The sequence below is a fragment of the Lycorma delicatula genome, chromosome 2, assembly GCF_047948215.1.
Source record: "Lycorma delicatula isolate Av1 chromosome 2, ASM4794821v1, whole genome shotgun sequence".
Lineage (NCBI taxonomy): Eukaryota > Metazoa > Arthropoda > Insecta > Hemiptera > Fulgoridae > Lycorma > Lycorma delicatula.
The window spans coordinates 164,215,033-164,235,687 of NC_134456.1; positions in this window are offsets into that span (position 1 = coordinate 164,215,033).

Genomic DNA, 20,655 nt, shown 5'->3' on the forward strand with positions numbered 1-20,655 from the left:
GGGCACGTCCAACCGGCTCTCCACCCGCACCTTGCGACATATTGACTGACTAGATTTTTATGTAACAATTAACTTCCACATTATCCTGTGGCAGAGGGTCCACATAAAAACTCTGATCTTGGAGAACCTTTGGCTTTAAACCCGAATCCGAGGAAGAGTTTCGAGGCTACACAAGGAAAGGTCGGATCGAACTACATTTTGACCGAAATGTCAATCAACGGTACCGAAATAAATGGTTGTAAGAAGGAGTGATAGAGATTTTGCAAGGATCAGTCCCTTCGTTCTATCACGTGGAATCACGAAAGTTGCGGGAGGGCCGATTAAAGACGTTAGGAAACCGAGTACTGTTTTTTTTATTGAAACTGTAAATGATTTAAAAGGCTACAAGGATCGGCGTTGTGGATGTTGAGGTCTCGCCGCATGGTAATTAAATCCTTTAAACATTTTAAATTCCTCAGTACATCCGAGTCGGTATCATTGGAAGCCGGCTGCAGAAAATCTTCCCCACCACCATTGGTGGCACCAGGGGGTTGATCGAATGGACAAAGGTAATATCTCCAAGGCCTCAGACACCTTATTCTCAGAGCTTGAGGCTGTCCGGAGGATGGAGAGAAAATTAAAAAAAAATTGGCCTAAGGGAAAATTCGCTAAGCCGGTGCCGCCGACTTCTAGACAACAGTCAAATGTAAGCGCCAATGTAAACAAGCCGTTGAAATCGAAAATGCAAAAAACTGCTGAAATTGAGTGCGTCGATAAACAGTAATCCAATGCTGATGGTACGGGAAAACCGGGTTTCTCAAAAACCGAATGCCCTCCGAGACCTCAAGGGGAACAAACACCAATAGAACAGAAGCCGCAGGAGAGCGATACATCTGTTCAAGACGTTTTAGAAGAGATGGGAACGACACGAGGCGCGACAGTGGGGCTTCCCGCGCCGCCTCTTCAGTAGCTCATCCATCCCCGGCTGGAATGCTGAAACCAGAAAATCCCGGTTTTACACAGAGCGCAACTCTGCAAAACCCTGAGACTATGATAATTTAGGATGAAGAGAGTGACTGCGGCTCTTTGGGGTCACAAACTGACCCACGCTTTACTACGGTCACGAAAAAGAAGATGGGTAAACCATGCCTATAATTAAACATGCAAAAAGGTAAACCATGCCTATAATTAGAATATAATACAATGGAATATTAACGGTTGTGTCTCACACTTATAGAGAACAGAGGGCGCGATGTCAAAGAATTTATATCCAGCACCGAGTAAATCCTGTTAAACAAGGGTACAGAAATTTATTTCAAGTCAAAGTTTCAGTCCTTTTTCAAGTCGCCGAAGTTACAAAACTGGGAAACTTCGGCGATAGATTTGTCATTTTGCAGTCCGGTATTGTCACTGTCCTTGTATTGGAACGTTGATAGACACCTTCATGGAAGTGACCACTTACTTTCCAATCATAATTACAACAAATGTACAGCAAAAAGCGCCAAATTTTATTCGATGGTGGTGTCTTAAACGTGCCGATTGGACACGACCAATGTCGTTTTCCCAGTCACACTGGAAACATCGATGAAGACATACAGATAGATTTTAACTTCTGCGGAGAAAAACATTCCCAAAACCATTGCAACTTCGACGAAACCCACAGTACCGTGGTGGAGCGTCAAGGTATGCGTAGCGATTACCGAGAAAAAGAAGGCCTTCAATTTATTCACGAAACGTCCAACCCAGGAGAATTTAATATCCTGTAAAAAACATCGGGCCTACACAAGACGTACTATATTGTCTGCGAAAAGAGCATTTTGGGAGACATATGTGACCTCGATCGATAGCAGGATATCTGCTACGCAAGTATGGCAGAAGGTTAAATCTATAGCTGGCCGTTCGAACAACCGTCCAGTAAACGCGCATGACGAAGGCGGTGTCGTCGTGATCGATCAGAAGGCTATAGCTGAATTTTTGGCAGATCGTTTGAAACTGTAAATAGCATTGAAAATCACCATATCAATTTCATTCACATCGCAAGAGAACAAGTGGTACTAAACTTTGTAACTGACGACATTTTTTTACAACGTACCGTTTTCATTCAAAACTCCCGTGGTACTTCACCTGGATATGATGATATTCCATATGAATTAGTCAGAAATCCTAAAGACGATGACAAAGCGTGAGTATTGCACTTGCTTAATAGGATATGGGCCACGGCTTCATATCCACAGGTTTGGAAGGAACCGCTTTTGAAACAAGGGAAAGATCCTTTAGGTGTCAATATACAGGCCGATATTTCTAACATTGTGTATCGGCAAACTCCTAGATAAAATAATAAATACTCGTTTAGTATGTTTATTAGAAAGGAAGCAGCTTCCTTTGTAGCTTCAAACCGGCTATAAAAAGCGTCGTTCTCCAATTGACAATTTGATAATTCTCGAGAACGTTATAAGAATGATTTATTAACTTGCAGCACTTCTTAGGCGTATTTTTCGATCTTGAGAAAGCATTTAACTTGACCTGGAGGCATGGGATCTTGAAACAAATACATGAATGGGGCCTGCGTGGAAATCTCCTCATGATTATCGCCAGCTATTTAACCTAAGTAAGCGTCGGCAATTTCAAAATGGAATTCCGCAAGGCCCTCAGCGGTACCCGGTTTATAATTGTCGTCAATAGGGTTCTACAAACAATACGAATCGACACTGGCAAAGGTGTGTATGTCGACGATCTGGCGATCTTCTACGCCAGCACGAAGACTGCAATGGTCCGGTATAAGTTGCAACGAGCAATCAATGATATCGTCCATACGGCTGAAAGCTCCGGCTTTAGGTTCTCAAACGATAAGTCATACGCCGTACACTTCTGTCGCTTGAGCACACCCTTTTCCACGACTGACGATGAAGGATGTTGAGGCTCCATATAAAGAGCAGGTGAAATTTTTGGGATTGGTCTTCGATAGAGGACTTACATTAGTAGCGAAACGTACGTCAATTAGTAGCGAAACGCAAACTGACATTAAACATTAATTGGGGATCGGATCGAGAAGTCCTACGTCTGTACACCTCCTTGATATGATCACGGATCGTTATGGCTGCGTTGTTTATTCATCGGCTCGAAAAAGCTGTCTAAAAGACGTCGTACAAAACGCCGGAATACGATATGCGATTGGAGCTTTTCACACCAGTCCCGTCGATAGCCGTACATGTGAATTAGGATTGTCTCCGCTCAGTTTTTGGAGAGACGTCCTGTTATTGCGCTATGCGAACTCTGTCACATCATCGCCGCATCATGTAGATGGATCGGTGTTTACAAGAAATTCTTTCCAAGCAGTTTACAACCGGCATCAGACCTATACAAGGCCGGCCGGAATTAGAGCTCGCGAATTAATGAATAAGTAAGTACGAAATTGAACTTCCCAAAGTTGTTGAATCAACGGAGTGTGAACTGCTATCGTGGCTACTTCCATCGACCCTTTGTCGATTGGATTAGCACCTTTTAAGCAGTGTATTTCTCGGGAGGTAATTCATCGTTTTCGAGAGATTGTGAGCGAACACGGCCAGAAGCTGGTTTTATGCACGGATGGCTCTAAGACAGCGCACCGGGTTGGCAGTGCCTTCCATTATGTGGGCGTTAGTCATTCGTGGTCCTTGCCGGCTGTTTATACTGCAGAGTTGTATGCCATTTGGCAAGCTCCGAGGTATTGTGAGCACTGTCATGTAACATCCTCTTTGACCTGAAGCGACTCTATGAGTAGTCTTCAGGTACTGCAGGATTCGTGTTCAATGGATCCCTGGGTGCAAGTGTTACTTGCATTGCTCCAAGTGATAGGCAGGAAGGGGCAACGATGCACACTGGTGTTGATCCCGGGACATTCAGGCATTGCTGGAAACGAGGCGGCTGCTGATGCGCCTGAGCCCGAGATAATTCCCGTCAGCCTTGGCGATGTTAAGTGTCTCATTTCTGCTTGTGTCAGACGTGAATGGCACAGAGTTTGGATGGGGTTATCAACGAAACTCAACGCCGTGAAGTACTCTCCTCGCAAGTGGGCAAGTCCCTCTACGATCACGCGGAAAGAACAAGTTGTTATAACAAGGCTACGAATAGGACATACGAACCTAACATCTAGCCAATTGTTAACTGGCAACAAAGTACTAGGTTAACTAGTTTGCGAGGAGTGTCAGGAACCGCAGACGGTCAAACACTTACTTACGCAAGATTGCGTCGTGTATGAAGTTCTGCGTCGTCAATTTAAAATGGAGGGGGAAATAAAGGAGGTTTTGCGAAACGATGAATGCGCTGTCAGAACCCTTCTGTCTTTTCTTTCTGCCGCGGGTCTCTTCTACAGTTTTTGAATTTAATTTTGGACGTCATCCCTTCCGGATATTTCTGTCCAGAAGAAGAATTTATTTAGTTATTTATTTATTTATTGTTTTCTGTCTGTTTGTTCTGACTGGGAGCTTTTACGTGTCACTAGTGTATCTCCTTTGGTTATGGTTTTATTTTAAGAATAGTCAAGGGCTAATGAACTTAGAATAGTAGTCAATGCCCGATAAATACAAAAAAATGCTCCGTTTCTTGATTTCCAAAATAAATAATTACTTTCAGAAATTTCCCCAGTTGCAATAAACCCTGTTTCCAGAAAATATTGTTAAAAATATAAAAAAAAATTATTAAAAATGAAAAAAAATTAAGTGCAAGATCTAGTTATAATAATACAAAGATCAAACTTAATAAATATACTTTTTATTAACATTTATGTAAGAACTATACCACAATTTGTTTCCTTAAACTATGGTTACATAAAACAATGCACTTATATCATGACATAAAAATGAATAGTCTTAAAAGTCTATTAAAAATCACATATTAGTTAAAAATATTGATAATAAAATTATTGTAGTTTACAATCTACAAAAGAGAGACCTGTTGGTAACCTAAAACCTTTGATTTCTACTCAATATTCAATGTTAATATTTTATTAATTATTTAAAAATTGTTAGCTCTTCAAAAAGAAGTATTTTGAATTTACAAAGCTACTAACTATATAATGCTATACAATAGCTACAACAAATAAGAAAATTTAATGGAAAAGAAATAATTATTTAAAATTTTTGAAGAGATGCATTTTCTTTATTTTTGAACACTATAGTGAAATAAATTCCAAACAGCATGAAAGCTTTACATTTATTTTAATCAGTATGCAGAAAATACCTTAGTAAAAGTCTTAAGTCATTTTGTATTATCGTTTCTATTGATTGCATTAATAAATAGGTAAACATTTTTAGATTCCCACTAAGAGGATGTTACACGTGTTTAGCAAAAGAAGTAAGGTGCTTTCAGCCAATTATATGTGATTATTATTTAAACATTATCTACATAATAGTATTTGATATGATTAATAAATCAATATTACTATTAATACTAAATTAATTATAAATGAGCCAGAAGTAAACAATTTTCTAATACAGTCCATTGGTCAGCATATCATAAAACAGAATTTATCTACATGGCATCAAAACATGGCAAAAGGTATTTATCTCTTGCTAGAATTAACTAGTCCAACTTATGATCACTGTACTAAAACAATAGATATTCCAGTTGTTGTGATCAGATTTTTCCACACATTCCAAAGATGATTTATTTGCAATTAAGGAATGTGTTTTATCCTTGAGCTATTCTTCAGTATGCAATTGGTATTACAGAGCGATATATTTTTTTCATAAGTATCTAGAGAGATCATTTGCAAATAAGACTGAAATGAAAAATTCAATTAGATTTTATTAGATGGGCATTTCAACTCCTAATCTGGCTTTATAGGCAAATACCAGGAAGGAAATTGGTTTCCACAGAGTTGTCACCCTACTAAGATCTATTAAAGAAGCAGCTACCCTGCTGATTGTTATAAGTTACCAAGAAGGTGCCAGAGATGGTGGAAGGGTAGTTTGCTGATGATATTCCATGGTATTTATCCAAGGAAGAGGTAATGGATGAGGATAGAGGACAAGCAGCTATAAAAATACCCATGATAGTAAGATCAGGAGTGTAAAAATCAGAGTATTTAACCTAAAATACCATTGCAGGTGTATAATATTAGGGTTGACTAAGTAAAAAATTTCAAAATAAATAACTGCTATTTTACCCTAAATACAATGCAATTTATTGATCCAGACCATTTAACTTTAGGATGAGGGCAAACAAAAAAGTCACTGACATAAGTTGGATTCTGTATGGGACCCTACTTTAACTAATTTTATATTTTTGATTTAAATAATAAAATTAAGTTTTCAAGTTATCTACGTATAATAAAATGTTTTGTGTTCTTACGTAACATTTGTAATGTTTAATTTTAAATGCTAAAATTTTTGATAACATCCCTCATAACTTCAAAACAATAAATTTCTTCAACTACCACAAACTTATTAAAAGATGAACTAAAAGTTGAAAGATAATTATACTAATAACATATGTATGAGTATAAACACAATCGACTATTACTAATAAATATAAATTGTACATTATTGTTCATAATAAAGCTGTTTATAATCCAGTGGATTATTTGCATAAATATTATATTCTGTGTAAATTACTGAATAATGACTACAAGAATATCTGCAGTTTCAACCATTGTGAAAGGGATTCTGGAGTTTAAGAAGTTGTAAAAACATTGTTATTATCATTCCCTAGTAAGATAATAACTGGTTAAAACACTGTTATCGTTATATCAATAGCAAAGTTGAACAAACCTTTGCTGCATTATTCTGAATATGAATGAAACAAATTGAAGGATAAAAAAAAATGTTTTGTATCACAAAAGGCATAACTGTGCAAAGAATACAGTTAAGATTGAAAGGCTCATAGATTTCTGCATACAATGTGTATTGAACAATGGGTTAGGTTATATAAAAGTCTTATTTTTCAGTTCTTGTAAATCATAATACACAAACCCACGGGTTGGTCTAGTGGTGAACGCATCTTCCCAAATCAGCTGATTTGGAAGTCGAGAGTTCCAGCGTTCAAGTCCTAGTAAAGGCAGTTACTTTTACACGAATTTGAATACTAGATCTTGGATACTGGTGTTCTTTGGTGGTTGGGTTTCAATTAACCACACATTTCAAGAATGGTTGAACTGAGACTACAAGACTAAACTTCACTTACACTCATATATATATCATCCTCTTTAGTAATACCTGAAAGGCCATTTGAAAGGTTACCAGAGGCTAAACAGGAAAAAAAAGAGAGAAATTAAAATACACAAAAATAAATTGAAAGCCGTTTGTCAAATTGTAAACAATATAATTATGCATGGTAGAATAATATCTGATGAGAAAATTCTAAGCAATGGAATAAATTTATATATAGTTATTTGATATCTTACAATATTCATTTAAATAGGAGGATAATGAATAAAAAAAAATTTTTAACAATAATTAGAAAAAAAAAAACTTAATGATTTGTTATGTTTATTGGCGTGAAAATCGAAGAAGCAGGTCCTGCAATGTTTCTCCTGTATTTTTCATGAAATTCAATGTAAAACAGAAAAATTTGGTGATGAAAGTATGTTTTTTAGGTTTGAAGTACAATAACGTTTAAATGACTAATAAATGCATAAATTTTATTTTCAAAACTTGCAGCAAATTTAACTCAGAAAACTGATATAATAAAGTGTATGAAAAAAAATCAAACTTTATTATTATAAACGAAACAGAAAAATATTATTAATTTGCAAGATTAAAAACAGCTGTTTTTAGTGAAATAAATTTAAACTTTTGAAAAATTAAAATACTTTTAATTTATTTTTCAAAAAAATATTCACTTTGGTTTATACTGTATTAATTTACAATAAATGTTCAAAAAATTCCACTATTGAGATTGATGAACTTTTCAACTTGTTTCCTTCCATTTTCTGTTTGTCATATGTTTGTAAGAACTTTTTCCCTTATTTCAAGCTCTAGAATCATTTCCCAAAATATTTCTTTTCCTCCCAAATCATTATATATATATATATATATATATATATATATATATACACTTTTTTCTTATATATTTTATATGAGTAAAGTAAAAATGTTGTCTTTTTTTTCTCATATCTGTTTTAAAGGAAAATTTTGTTCATCGTAAACTGTACAAGCAATCTGGTCACAAAAAAAAAACATACATGAAAATTAGAAACATTTTTCCTTATTAACAGTCAGAAAGAGGCCTAATAATTTTTATTATGTGTTTATATTATGATTAATTAAAAAAGGAATACCCTACAGAAAATAAACCAAGATCCAGTTTTTGTGCCTTTCACTTATGAGATATAGCTACATAGTAAGACTTCATTTATCACTTTACACACTGGAGTTCTGTTAATTTTACTATATTATGGTTACAACTAACATTATTGCTAATAGTTTTTTTTTTTTTGGGAAGACTTAAAAGTCTTAAAACTTAAGTTTTAAACTTAAAAGGTTAAAAAAACATATCTTTTATTACTTTATCTAATGTACTTTTTATTTTACAAAGGAGTCTTTTATACGATCATATTATCTTTGAAGTATAACCAGTTTAGTCAACACAGAACTCTATAGAATTCAGGTTGAACACTTTTTTTTTGTTTAACCTTCAGGCCACAGTCAAGCAATTCTTTTCACAGAGGATGATATGAGTGTTTTGTAGCGTGTGTGAAAAATGCCATGTCTGACTGGGATTCAAACCCAGGACTTTGGGGTGAAAGGCCGAGATGCTATCACTCGCGCCATGCAGGCCGGTAGGTTGAACACTCCTGGAGCATCATATTTGTTTGGAGAAGGATGTTTGGTACGTAATGGTTTGATTTTTAATCTGAAAGCTGCTTTTATCCTGATTTTAAATTTTTTGAAAATTTCTTTTCTTTACTATTGGAAGTATTGCTTACTTTGGTTCTCTTTGTTTTATATTTTCTTTTCTTCATGTACAAGTAAATCAGTGGAAAAATTCCCAATATCTTCTGGTAACATTGATTAATCTGCGAATTATAGATATAAAAGTTTAAGTTTTATAGCTAGGGATATGAATAAATGTATCTATTATATTGGCATTCAGTACATTTTAAAATAGCAATTTTGATTGTGAAACAATTTAACAAATTGTTAAATTTCTGCAGTCATATTCAATTGTAGTGTTACTTTGACAAGAGTTTTTCACAATGACTAGTACCTGTAGTGAAGTAACCCAAATAATAAAATCAATACATTATTTAATGGTAAAATTTGTTTATTGTGAGTGTGTGTCTCTGTTTAGGAACAAAAAGTAATTTTTTTATTATAAATATCTTGAAATCTTTCTGAAATTCTTGTGCAGCAATAAATAATTATTTAATTATACAAACTGAGCAATAATAAAGAGTTTATTTATAACTTACCTGACTCACATGAATAACTAGTAAAAAAAAAAATGTTCAGGTAAATTATATATGGAAGACATATAATGGGAAATTATTCTGAAAATGTTATTCATAAAATTTGTATTTATAAAACATATAATATGTATTTAAAATATATTTTCTAACTAAAGATTTAAATGAAGTAGAAGGTGAAGGAGAGTGTGGATATTACATAACTGTTCACATGAAGTGATCAGATTCAAGTTAAATTTTCATGTACACTATGTCAGTGGTTTCTTTCACATATTAATCTAATTATCTAACCAGTATGAATAAATAATATATTATAATGGATGATTTTTCTTTTTAAATTAAAAGTAATTCAGTTTTTAAGTTAGTTGTAACAAACATTTAAATGATAAAGTCGGTAAGTTTTTTTATACCATTCCTTACTTCCACTAACATTATGTTAACTATGAGAGGATAGTTTGATACTCAAATTAAATGAAAAAGAAATAACAATTATTTAAATTGAGTGATATTTATTTTTCAGTGGAACCAACTTCTAGCTTGACACACTTCGCCTACAATATCTGAGGTTCAATTTACTATCTGTATAGAACTACTTCTTCAGCTCTTCAAAATAACCATTCCCAGCATTGATTACTTTTGTCACTATAAAATTTCTTATGAAACAATTATGAATTGGTGCAAAAATTCATTTGAGTTTTGCTTGAAATGCTCTAAACCCCAAAATGAAACATTTATTCAAACAATTTTTTTGGCTGGATGTGAGCAATTGTGGCATCCAACAACACACACACACACACGTAGCTTCTTTATACCCACATATTTATGTAGGATTTTGTACATATGTTTAGTTAAGATGCTTAACATCTCAATTACTTTCTGACTTTCTATCTATGATTTGGAAAAATAATTTTATTGATTCTTTTGATCATTATTTTGGATATCACCTCATTTTGTGCATCCAGTCTTCACAGCTCATTTATACTCGGCAACCCATTTCTGATCAGTTTTAAATGATGGTGCAGATTCAGCAAGAACTGTGTTTCTTGCTTGTATCTGGATAGTCATTTTCTATTTCAAAATATACAATTCGATGACTGCAATACTTTCTTTTTTTCCATTTTACCGGATTCATTGGAAGGATCTTCTTTAGTAAATTATCAAAAAACTTAGTAACTCCCAGATACTAGTTTAAGTTACAATAATTACAAGTGTAATAGCAAATTATCTGACATCAGTTTTTTATATGAGCATTCCAATAAGATTATTTTGGACATGTGAGTCTGAGTTTGAAAAAGCTTGTACTTTGTCATCTGCTGGATCTGATTAAACAACGAGCCATTTTAGTTAACTTATGACTCACCAAATTGTGGAAAACTTATTATTAAAAGTCTTTTAATGATGAAGTCAATCTTTATTAAAAGATAGACTGAATCATTTGACATTCCATTAACCTCCTGATATCTTACATAGTTTGTTAATTCAGGCCCACAGGAAACTTTATTCACGTATGCAAAGGATAATTGTAGGTCACTATAACTTTAGACCAATAGTAACAGAAAATACTGTTTGTTATTGCCCAGCAACAGAATGCAAGATTATTGATGTTGATGTATAACTGGTTGAGTACAGACTCAAACTGTTTACCTCCTAAACAAGAAAGCCAAGCATTAATTCTACACACCATTCCACCACTAGTTAAAATCTATATAGAAATATATCTAAATATCCGAGAACTTTTCTATGATCAGAGCTTTTCACTCTGAGCAAAGATCTTTTATTTTTATGAACCAAGACACATTGAATAATGATTACTAAAAAAATATGCAATATAAATAAAAAAATGGTGGTTATCAGTTACAGAAGTTTGTTTGTTTTAAGACTTAAAAATATACTGAAGTTTGCAGTTTGTGAAAACTACAGCCAGCAAACAGAAACTAATGTGTGGCAACACATTATAATTAATGATTATCAAAATATCATATGTTTATTGTAGTGATTTTAGCCTTATATCTCATTGACCAAACTGATTTTCTTCAAATTTGGCTCAAACATTTCTGTACCATATTAATTATTTTCAAAATTTTTTAAAGGGGGATACTACAAAAAGATAATTTTAATTTTCTTCAGAGGCATTATAAAGAAGACTTTAATAAAGGAAATTTGCTATCTACAGTTTACTTTATATATAAATAATTCAAAAATATTTATTTTCAAAAACTCAACCTCCCTCTTAAAATTGAAATATACGATTTTTGTTCTTTGCTCTATTTCTCTTTGGTTAATTATTTTTTCAAACATTTTTTGAAAGTTTATACTTCATACATAGATAGAGCTATCAAGATATATATATATATATATATATATATACATTTTTTTTAATTATAGACTGCAGACTTAAATTGCAGAGATGTTTTTGAAATTTTTCTTTCTTATTTTAGCCTATATTGAAGGGGGTGTTAGATTTAGAGAAAACTTTAATTAAGCAAATTTATTAAGCTTAACCTCTATATACCAATATCTTTAGAAAAAAACTTTCTTAAAATTTTTTTCCCCATCGCTGAAATATATATATATATATTTTGGCTCTAAATATTTTATATTTTTATTCATCACTTAAAGGACTATTAAAATTAAAGTAGCTTTTGCACTTACATATATATCCTAGACCCACAATGAGAAGCTCTTTTTCATTACTTTCTTAAAGTTTATACTTCATTTTTTCAATATTTTTAAACAATCTCTTCAATTTTTTTTTAGAAATCATTTTTTATAAATAATTATTTTCTAAATTTTATCCACAGAGGAAGAATGCTCTTAAAATCAATTTTTTTTTTTAATTCAAAATTTGGGAATTTTGATGCTTCAATCTTATTTTGGTAATCAAGATTTGATGACCAAGATAGCCAGAAAAAGTCATGCAATGTTTTGCCAACTTTCATATTATATAAGTTTTTCACTGAAATTGTTGTTTATGTATAACTTTTACAGTAAATATATTTTAAACATGCAATAATATTGCAAAAACCTAAAACTTTAAAAAAAAAAATTGACAATAAAATATTGACCATACTTTTACAGAATTATATCTGTAAATGGACCACGTGTAACTGTTTAAATTTGCAGCAAATCACAATAACCCGGTGATCTAGTGGTGAAAAAGTGTTCACTAGGTTGGTCTAGTGATGAATATGTCTTTGCAAATCAGCTGATTTCAAAGTCAAGAATCAGACTGTGCAAGACTACATTTCACTTATACTCATACATATCATCCTCATTCATCCTCTGAAGTAATACCTGATGGTGATTTCCAGAGGCTAAACAAAAAAAAATCTACAACAATAATAATATAATTCTTACACACAAAAGCTAAGTGAGCCATGAGCCAGGGATTCATGAGCCAGCAGCATGAATCCCTGCAAGCAGCTCAAATTTAGCACCATAATTTAATGTTAATTACATTTATTTCATTACTGCTATGCCTCTGAAAAAAAACAAAGAAAAACGTAAAACATATCACTTATGTGTTAATGCTTTGATAATAGTGAATCTAAAAGTTTCAAAATGAAAGGGTAATATTTTATTTATTATTATTTTTTTTAAACAAATATTTGTCATTGTTGGGGGTTTCTGTAGACTGCAATGTTTTAATAATCATATTAAAGTATTTTTATTTAAGAGAGTTGTTATAATGCTAATCTGTGATCTTTTGAAATGAATGGTTTTGGAACATTAATGATACACTGAGTCTACCACACTAACTTGTAAATAATACAGTAATATTTTCAATTCTCTTTAGCTTAGAAACTTTTATATTTTTACATTTCAGTTCATACAAAATTAAATAAATAAAAATATTCACTGGTATAGTTTTTACTTAAAGGTATACTATTTCAATTTTTATATTAATTTTACATAATTATAATAAAGATGATTTTTTATTATCTTTTTTTGTATGTGATGTAATTAAATTAAAAAGTTTTTTCCTTGAATTTAATTTTTTTTTAGTTTTTACAACTTACAATCTTGAATATAATATATTACAGTTTCGGAAAAAAACATTTTTTTGAAGAATGAGTTAACCATGGTTGCTGAAGTGAATTTAGGTTTATGCGATTTAGCAACATGGCTGTTATAGTTTGCAAAACATTTTGGGTTTTAATTAAGGACAAATCAAAAAAATTTTTTTAAACTTCAATCCGAAAACTTGTTTTAAATTAATTAGAAATTTGGTTTTTATTAAAAAAAAAATAACTGCAAATAATTTTGCTTTCTGAAACAAAAATTTTTGATACTCATCTAACACTACCAATAACTACAAGAAAATACACACTCATAATTGTAAGCAGATTTGTGAAAGTTTACACATTAAATTTCTTTGCAGAAACAGTTTCAGAAATGAAAAAAAAATGTTATAACAAAATGCGATCAACTGCAGAGCAGAATCTGTTTATTAAGTGCTGGTTGAAAAAATATTGTGATTAAGGCATAATCAATCTGTTTCCTAAACTCAGATAAAGTGAATATAGGCTCTTCTTTCTGCTGAAAATGGTATAGTACTTTGAAAACATTTTTTCTAACATTACAAACTCAAAGTATTAGTCTTCATGTAATTAAGATTGGGAAGACGAGTTACAAAGTAATTGTATGAAGACTGAAAGTACTTTGAAGTTTATTAGTTTGTAACATCTTATTTTTCACTTAATTAAGGGTAAAACTTCCTGTTACTTTTTAAATTCTTTATGCTAGCATGATTCTGGAACAGAACTGAATAATTGTTTTTTCTTTCCATCTCTCAGAAAGAATTCCGTAGCTGAGATTACATATATATAAAAAAACAAACAGTAATTAATTATATACTTGAGTTCATTAACAATTCCTATTTTTAAAAATAATTTTTGATTTGGTAACCACAGGTAAAATGAAATATATATATATATATAAACAACTACTTATAAGTTAGGTTTTCAATTAGAATTAACATATCAAGAACTGGTAAAATAGTTATAAAATGAGTAATATATAATGAAAATTATAAATTGTAACACAAAACACTAATACTAATAATTACATTTTACATAATATATAATTATACATACTTAACACAATAATATTTACAAAGAATAGTATTCATACATTGAAATTTATAATTATAAAATTGTTTAATTAAAAAAAAAGATAAAAATTACAGATGCTGCTGGAACTTAATAAGATTTTAAAAAAGTGCTTTTAAAAAAATTGCCTTAATTTAGCTAACCTTATTAAAATAACCAATTTTTACCTTCACAATGATGTAAAATCTCTCATGTTCAGTCTTAATTTACAACTTTTCTTTAATACAAGAATTAATTTCTAATGGTGCGTTAATAAAAATATATACCACATATTTAGAAAAAATAAAAAATAAATTTGCAATTATATAAATAGAATTTTAATTAATTATTGTAATTTCTTATATTATATACATTAAAATAACTCTTATATAAGATTAAATTCATTAAAGAAAAAAAAAAGGCAAGGATTATAAAAATATATTTGTATGTTTCTTTTATCTAATTAATATGAATTCCTAATATTCAGATATTTGTTTACTTATTTGTCAGTACTAGATAATATATAAATAAATGATAAATTTACTCACTGCTTAAGTACCATAATTAAAAATAATAAATGGTTACTCTAAGTACTAAATAGACAATATTATGAATATAATTCAATTCCTATTATATTATATTATGCTTTATAAATGTTGGTCATATTATTGGCAGAGTAATTGATTTATTAATGAAAATATGATTAAAATCTGTGAGCATATACAAATTAAAATGTATTAAAGTGATGTCAACAATATTCCAGAACAATTTGTTAAACTTATTCAGGTCAGCTCATAAGATATAGGATTTCAAATCCTCCCGTGAGTATAATTTCTTATCTCAATTATAATATATTTAATTCAGATTAAACTTTACACTTTTCACTTTCCATATTTTTATATTTCATTAGATTATTTTTTTAAGGAGATTTTCTATGTTTTTGTTTATGGTGATCAGTGGTGAAAGTATCAATTTTTAACAAGTTTTTAACAATAAATAAATAAAAAAAGTTCATTGGGATGAAAAATCAAATTTCAAAAATACATTATAATGCTTTGATTTACTTTTCTGAACATCTTCAAGCTGTCCTCATCCTGGTCTTTTTTGAGTTTTAGGAAGACACTTGTATTTAGAATGTGGTCAATAATGTTGCATTTGAATTGTGCTGTTTATTTATTAAATCATTGTTGTATCTTTATCCATTAGCTAATGTCTGAATACGGTAAGATTTGGTCCCTTCTTCAATGCGTGCATATGGTAATCATATCAATGTTATAAATAAATAAAAAAATCAATACAGAAAAAACAAAGAAGACTGTAAGATTAAGATAAGTTTTCATATTTTATGGAAAAAGAATTATACCGTTTAATAAGATTAAAAAAGAGTTTAAAGTAACAAAACTCAATCTAAATATTAAACAGAAAAAATTAATCAATGTGTATATGTTAGGTGAATGCAAATATATATGTTACTGTGAAGATGTTTGTGTGCTCATTATACCTTTGTTTTAAGTTCTTTTTTTTACAGTAGGTTGGTGGTTTTATTTAGTACATGAAGGTTTTTTTATTTTGTTTGAAAGCTAGTTTATATCCAATTCATTTTTAAAAATCTATGTTTTATAGATATAGTATAATTATTTGTTTTAGTTTCAAAGTTAGAATTTAAAGTTCTTTTGATCACATTATAAAAGCAATACAGAACTTCCCAATTTGAATAGTCATCAACAAAACATCTGCTGAAATCATAATGCAGCAATATCAGCATTATCAATATGAGCATTGATGAAAATGTCCAGTACAGTGTGTTATTTTTAAGAAGATATAAAAGGCTGTTTAATGTTTTAAGAAGGCTAGATTATGGAAAATAAATCTAGTGTAATTCTCATTTAGTATCTAGAGTGAAAGTATACTCTGCATTGGTTATGGAGACAAAGGTTTGGGATCATTTAAGTTAATTACCTCTTGAAATGGATGTCAAGTAAGAGACAGCCTCATTTAGTAGCTAAAAAATTTAAAAATACCCTTCCACTACGTAAACTGTGAATATATTAAAACAAATTATTCATTCATATGAGAAAAAAAATTACAAGTAGCAATCTGTTAATATATAAATACAAAAAAAGAAAAAGAAAAGTATATTACATAAAAAATTAATAAATCTTTCACAACTAACCTAAAAAGAATCTTTTAAAAAGTGTTATATGCTCACTTTTCATTTTTACTCTCAAAAATTATAAAAAATACCATGAATCATCTACACATAAATCCCAGTTCATTTATATTTAAACTATATCCATCTACTAACAATGAAATATTCCTAATTATAACTACTAATATTAAAATCTACAGAGAATGGAATGTAATATAGATTTTTAATTTAGTCCTAAAATGCTAAATAAAGCAAGGTAAGCAATAATTTTGCTGACCTAAAAGGAAGCATCCATTTTTTAGAAAATAAATGTTTTATAACTTAAGGATTAATATATAAATGTTTTATAGAACATATAAGTTATTCAGAACACAACTGTATATAATAAACAAGAAAATATAATCATAAAAAAGTGCCATATAACTTAATATATTATGTGTCTGGTATTAAGCATTAGAATATGGTGCATAAAATTTACATAGACTGGAAATATGAATGCTGCCAAAAATGACAAGTACCACAAAGTGATTTTTATACATATTCTAGTATTTTTCTCCAGAAAATAAGCATTTTACAGGGAAAGGCTGTCTAATCTTTTATTACAGATTTCGTATGATTAACACATATTAATAGTTGGAATAATCACAAAAACACAGGTTAAGCTTCAGTTAAATGTTGGAATTTAAAAATCTCTAATTTTTTCATTTTTTAAAATGACGCTCACTCAGAAATTGTGATGTAAAAAGTTAACTTAAAAAAAAATTAAATTCGAAAATTACCCTTGAGAATACTCCAAATCAATTTTTTGTTGCTTTTTTAATAAAAATTGTCTATTGGTATTTCCGTTAATGTAAGTATAAAAGTATACATTCATTCTTAATCATTTTTATTGAACAAAAAATCTTTTGAAACTTTCTGAATGAATTACTTTCCATAACTGTTCATTATTACAAAATTACAGATTACTCTCTTAAGAATTTTTTTTTTGATCAGAAATGTACATTTATTTTTGCTAATTACCAAAGGATGATAGGTTAGACAATATTGTATGCATGTTCAGTAGTGTAATTCCAGAATGGCTAAAATGATTTTCCTAAAATGTTGCTAAACTGCTTACCTCAACCCATAATACCATTTACAAAAAAAAAAACCATACATAAAATAAACCATACATAAAAAAAACTGAAAATTAGATTTTACCATTCATGAAGCTCCTTTTGCTACTTATAAATCAGAGCTTAAAGAATCCTGAAGAATCTGAGCTTTAAGAATTTCATCAGAAGTTGTTAATTCTTCCTTTTCCCTCTTCTGTTTGAATAAATACATTGAATAAAATTTTATGTTTGTAGGCACAGTTTTGTAATAATTGACTACACTGTGGGGGGTTTTGTGTTTGTAATAACATCTTGCTTGTTAATTAAAATGTAAATGAATAAAATTAATAATAATAAAAATTTACCACATTTTCATATGCATGTATTAGGAGGAATTAACAGGCTTGATTTACCCAATAAGTCCTTCAGTTCCAGATCAGGCTTTTTGTGAAGCAACTAGGTAGGCAATGTATCCTTTGACAGATCCATAAAAGATGGTTAACCTAAAAGGTTTTAGGTTAACCAATCACACCATACCAAGCATTCATTAACAATATAGGTTTCAAAGTCCTTAACATAATTCCTATGAGTGTCGCCTGAAATAGCAGAACATAACTAGGAGAAGGGATCAAGGATAAAGGAAAAGAATGGACAGTGAGCAACAATATATCCACAGAGGGTCCAAAAACAATGTAAACATCCCAATCAAAAGAATGCATAAAGATGCTCTCTAGATTGGAGGAATCCATTCAGCTCACAAACTCTTTTGGCAGTTTGAAACACTATTACTAAGGATGGGGAGTTCTGATTTTATTTTAAGCAGCTCAAATAAATGTTGCTACTAACTTTTTCCCCCGCAATTAATAAAGAATCATTTGAGAAAAGATACAAATTTCATTAAAGGAGATCCTTGCTCTTTCCCATAACTGTGTGGCATGTTGATGTAATTATATTTTGATCTGAATTAAATATTTATTTAATTAATCAATTGAACAACTGCATAAAACACTAATGATGAGTGAGCATGAACTATGTGAAAAAGGTTTTTAATTTTTTACATGATTTACCTACAAAGGTAATTAAATGTGATAGAAATGAGGATAATGAGCAGTAAATATTAAGACACGATATATATATATATATATTAGTACCAGAGTAAACAAAATTCTACTGTTTAGAGTAAAATTACAAAGTAGGTTAAAGTAAAGCAGAGATCAAAAGTAAATGTACAAGCTAGGAGCTTTTATGCAGAAAAAGAAGTCTGCTGGAATCTAATAGATCTAACAATTGAAAAGAAAGGAATAAGAGCCTTTGAAATCCAGTAAGCAGGTGGATAACAGTTTAAAGAGGAGGGTAACAGGAGGAGAAACCAGCTTAACAGGAGGATATTGAAAATTAGGTGGACTGGCAATAGAAATAATAAAGATAAAAATTATTAAAAAAAAACAAATATGATAAATGAAATTGAAAAGAACAGCCTTTTAGACAGGTAGGAGAATTGATAATTTATGAGATATAAAATTTAATTTCTAAATAGTAGCTAGAAATAGAGTATGGAGGGAACACAGTAAGACATCAAAGCTCAGTTAATTTGGTGATGTAGGAATGTGTAGAAGGTAAAATTATAGAGGAAGACAAAGACTGGAATTCTTTAAACAGATAACTGATATGTAGGTTGTAGTAATTATTTTTAAGTTAAAAGTTAATGCTTAACAGAAAAAATGGAAGGAAGCATCAAACCATCAAATAACTGACACTTCAAACAACTTTACCTGAACAATGATATAAAATAAATTGGCAAAATTTATATAAAATACTCATACGGAGTCTAGGTATTAAGGAAACTAGATGTCATCTAAAAGAAAACTAATCAATGTGTGTAGACCCCTTTTTCTAGAGTTGTTGAATGGTAAACAAAGATGGCACATTATTAGGTTCTCATTCCAAAACAATACCATACTACACCATACTAGAGTGAAAATAATAATTAACATCTATTCATGAATATTTTATATAAAATAATGTCATCCAAATGGAAGAATCATTTTTTGTTTTGTTTTTTAATACAACTAAATTTATATTTAGAAAAAATGATAGCATATAAAATACTTAAATTTTATATTTACAAATTTATTGTTAATCTCTTTTGCTTGTATTTACAAACAAAATAAATAAAATCATTTTTATAACTTCAAGATAGTGATACTGAGAAATAACTGTTAACAATCATCATGAAAAATAAAATACTGAGAATTAATTATATTTACACATAATATATTTATATTTGTATAGTAATTTTTGTAGTAGATATTTCAGTGATGTGTCTTATTCTCAACTGAATTTATAATTTTGTATTCAACTAATTACATAATGTTTTTAAACAATGCTACACACTGTTCAAGGATCTAAAATGTGAAATATGTTTATATATACTTAGCTCCATGCTTTGTTTTAAGTCAGCATAGTTAATAATGTTAACACAATAATGATTTATTATACAATAAAAAATTTTGAGAGGAAAAACTAAAAAAATATAAATTCATAATTATTATTAAAAGTTTAATACAGTAGTAACTTGATAATCTGAACTTCAGTTATTTAATATTCTCCTTCATTCAGTGTGGTAAACATGTTTGAAAGTCACAAGTCCTTAAGTCCTTTAAAAATATCTATTTTGTTTATTGGTAATACCTTTTTTGATAAAAAATAGAAATTGTCTGATGATACACTGGGGTGCAAATGAAGTAAGATACTGTAACAATGCATAGATTAGAACATGGGTATTTGAAAGAAACAAGTAAAAGATGTTTGAAAAGGCAATACCTTTATGATCAGTTGGTTAGATATGGCAGAGGCAAATAGATGAAGGCAAAATAGTCCTCTACCGTAGGCAGCCTTCATTTGGTTTGCATAAAAGCTTCAATTAAGAATTTTTGAGGTGGCATAGGCTTTAAAAAA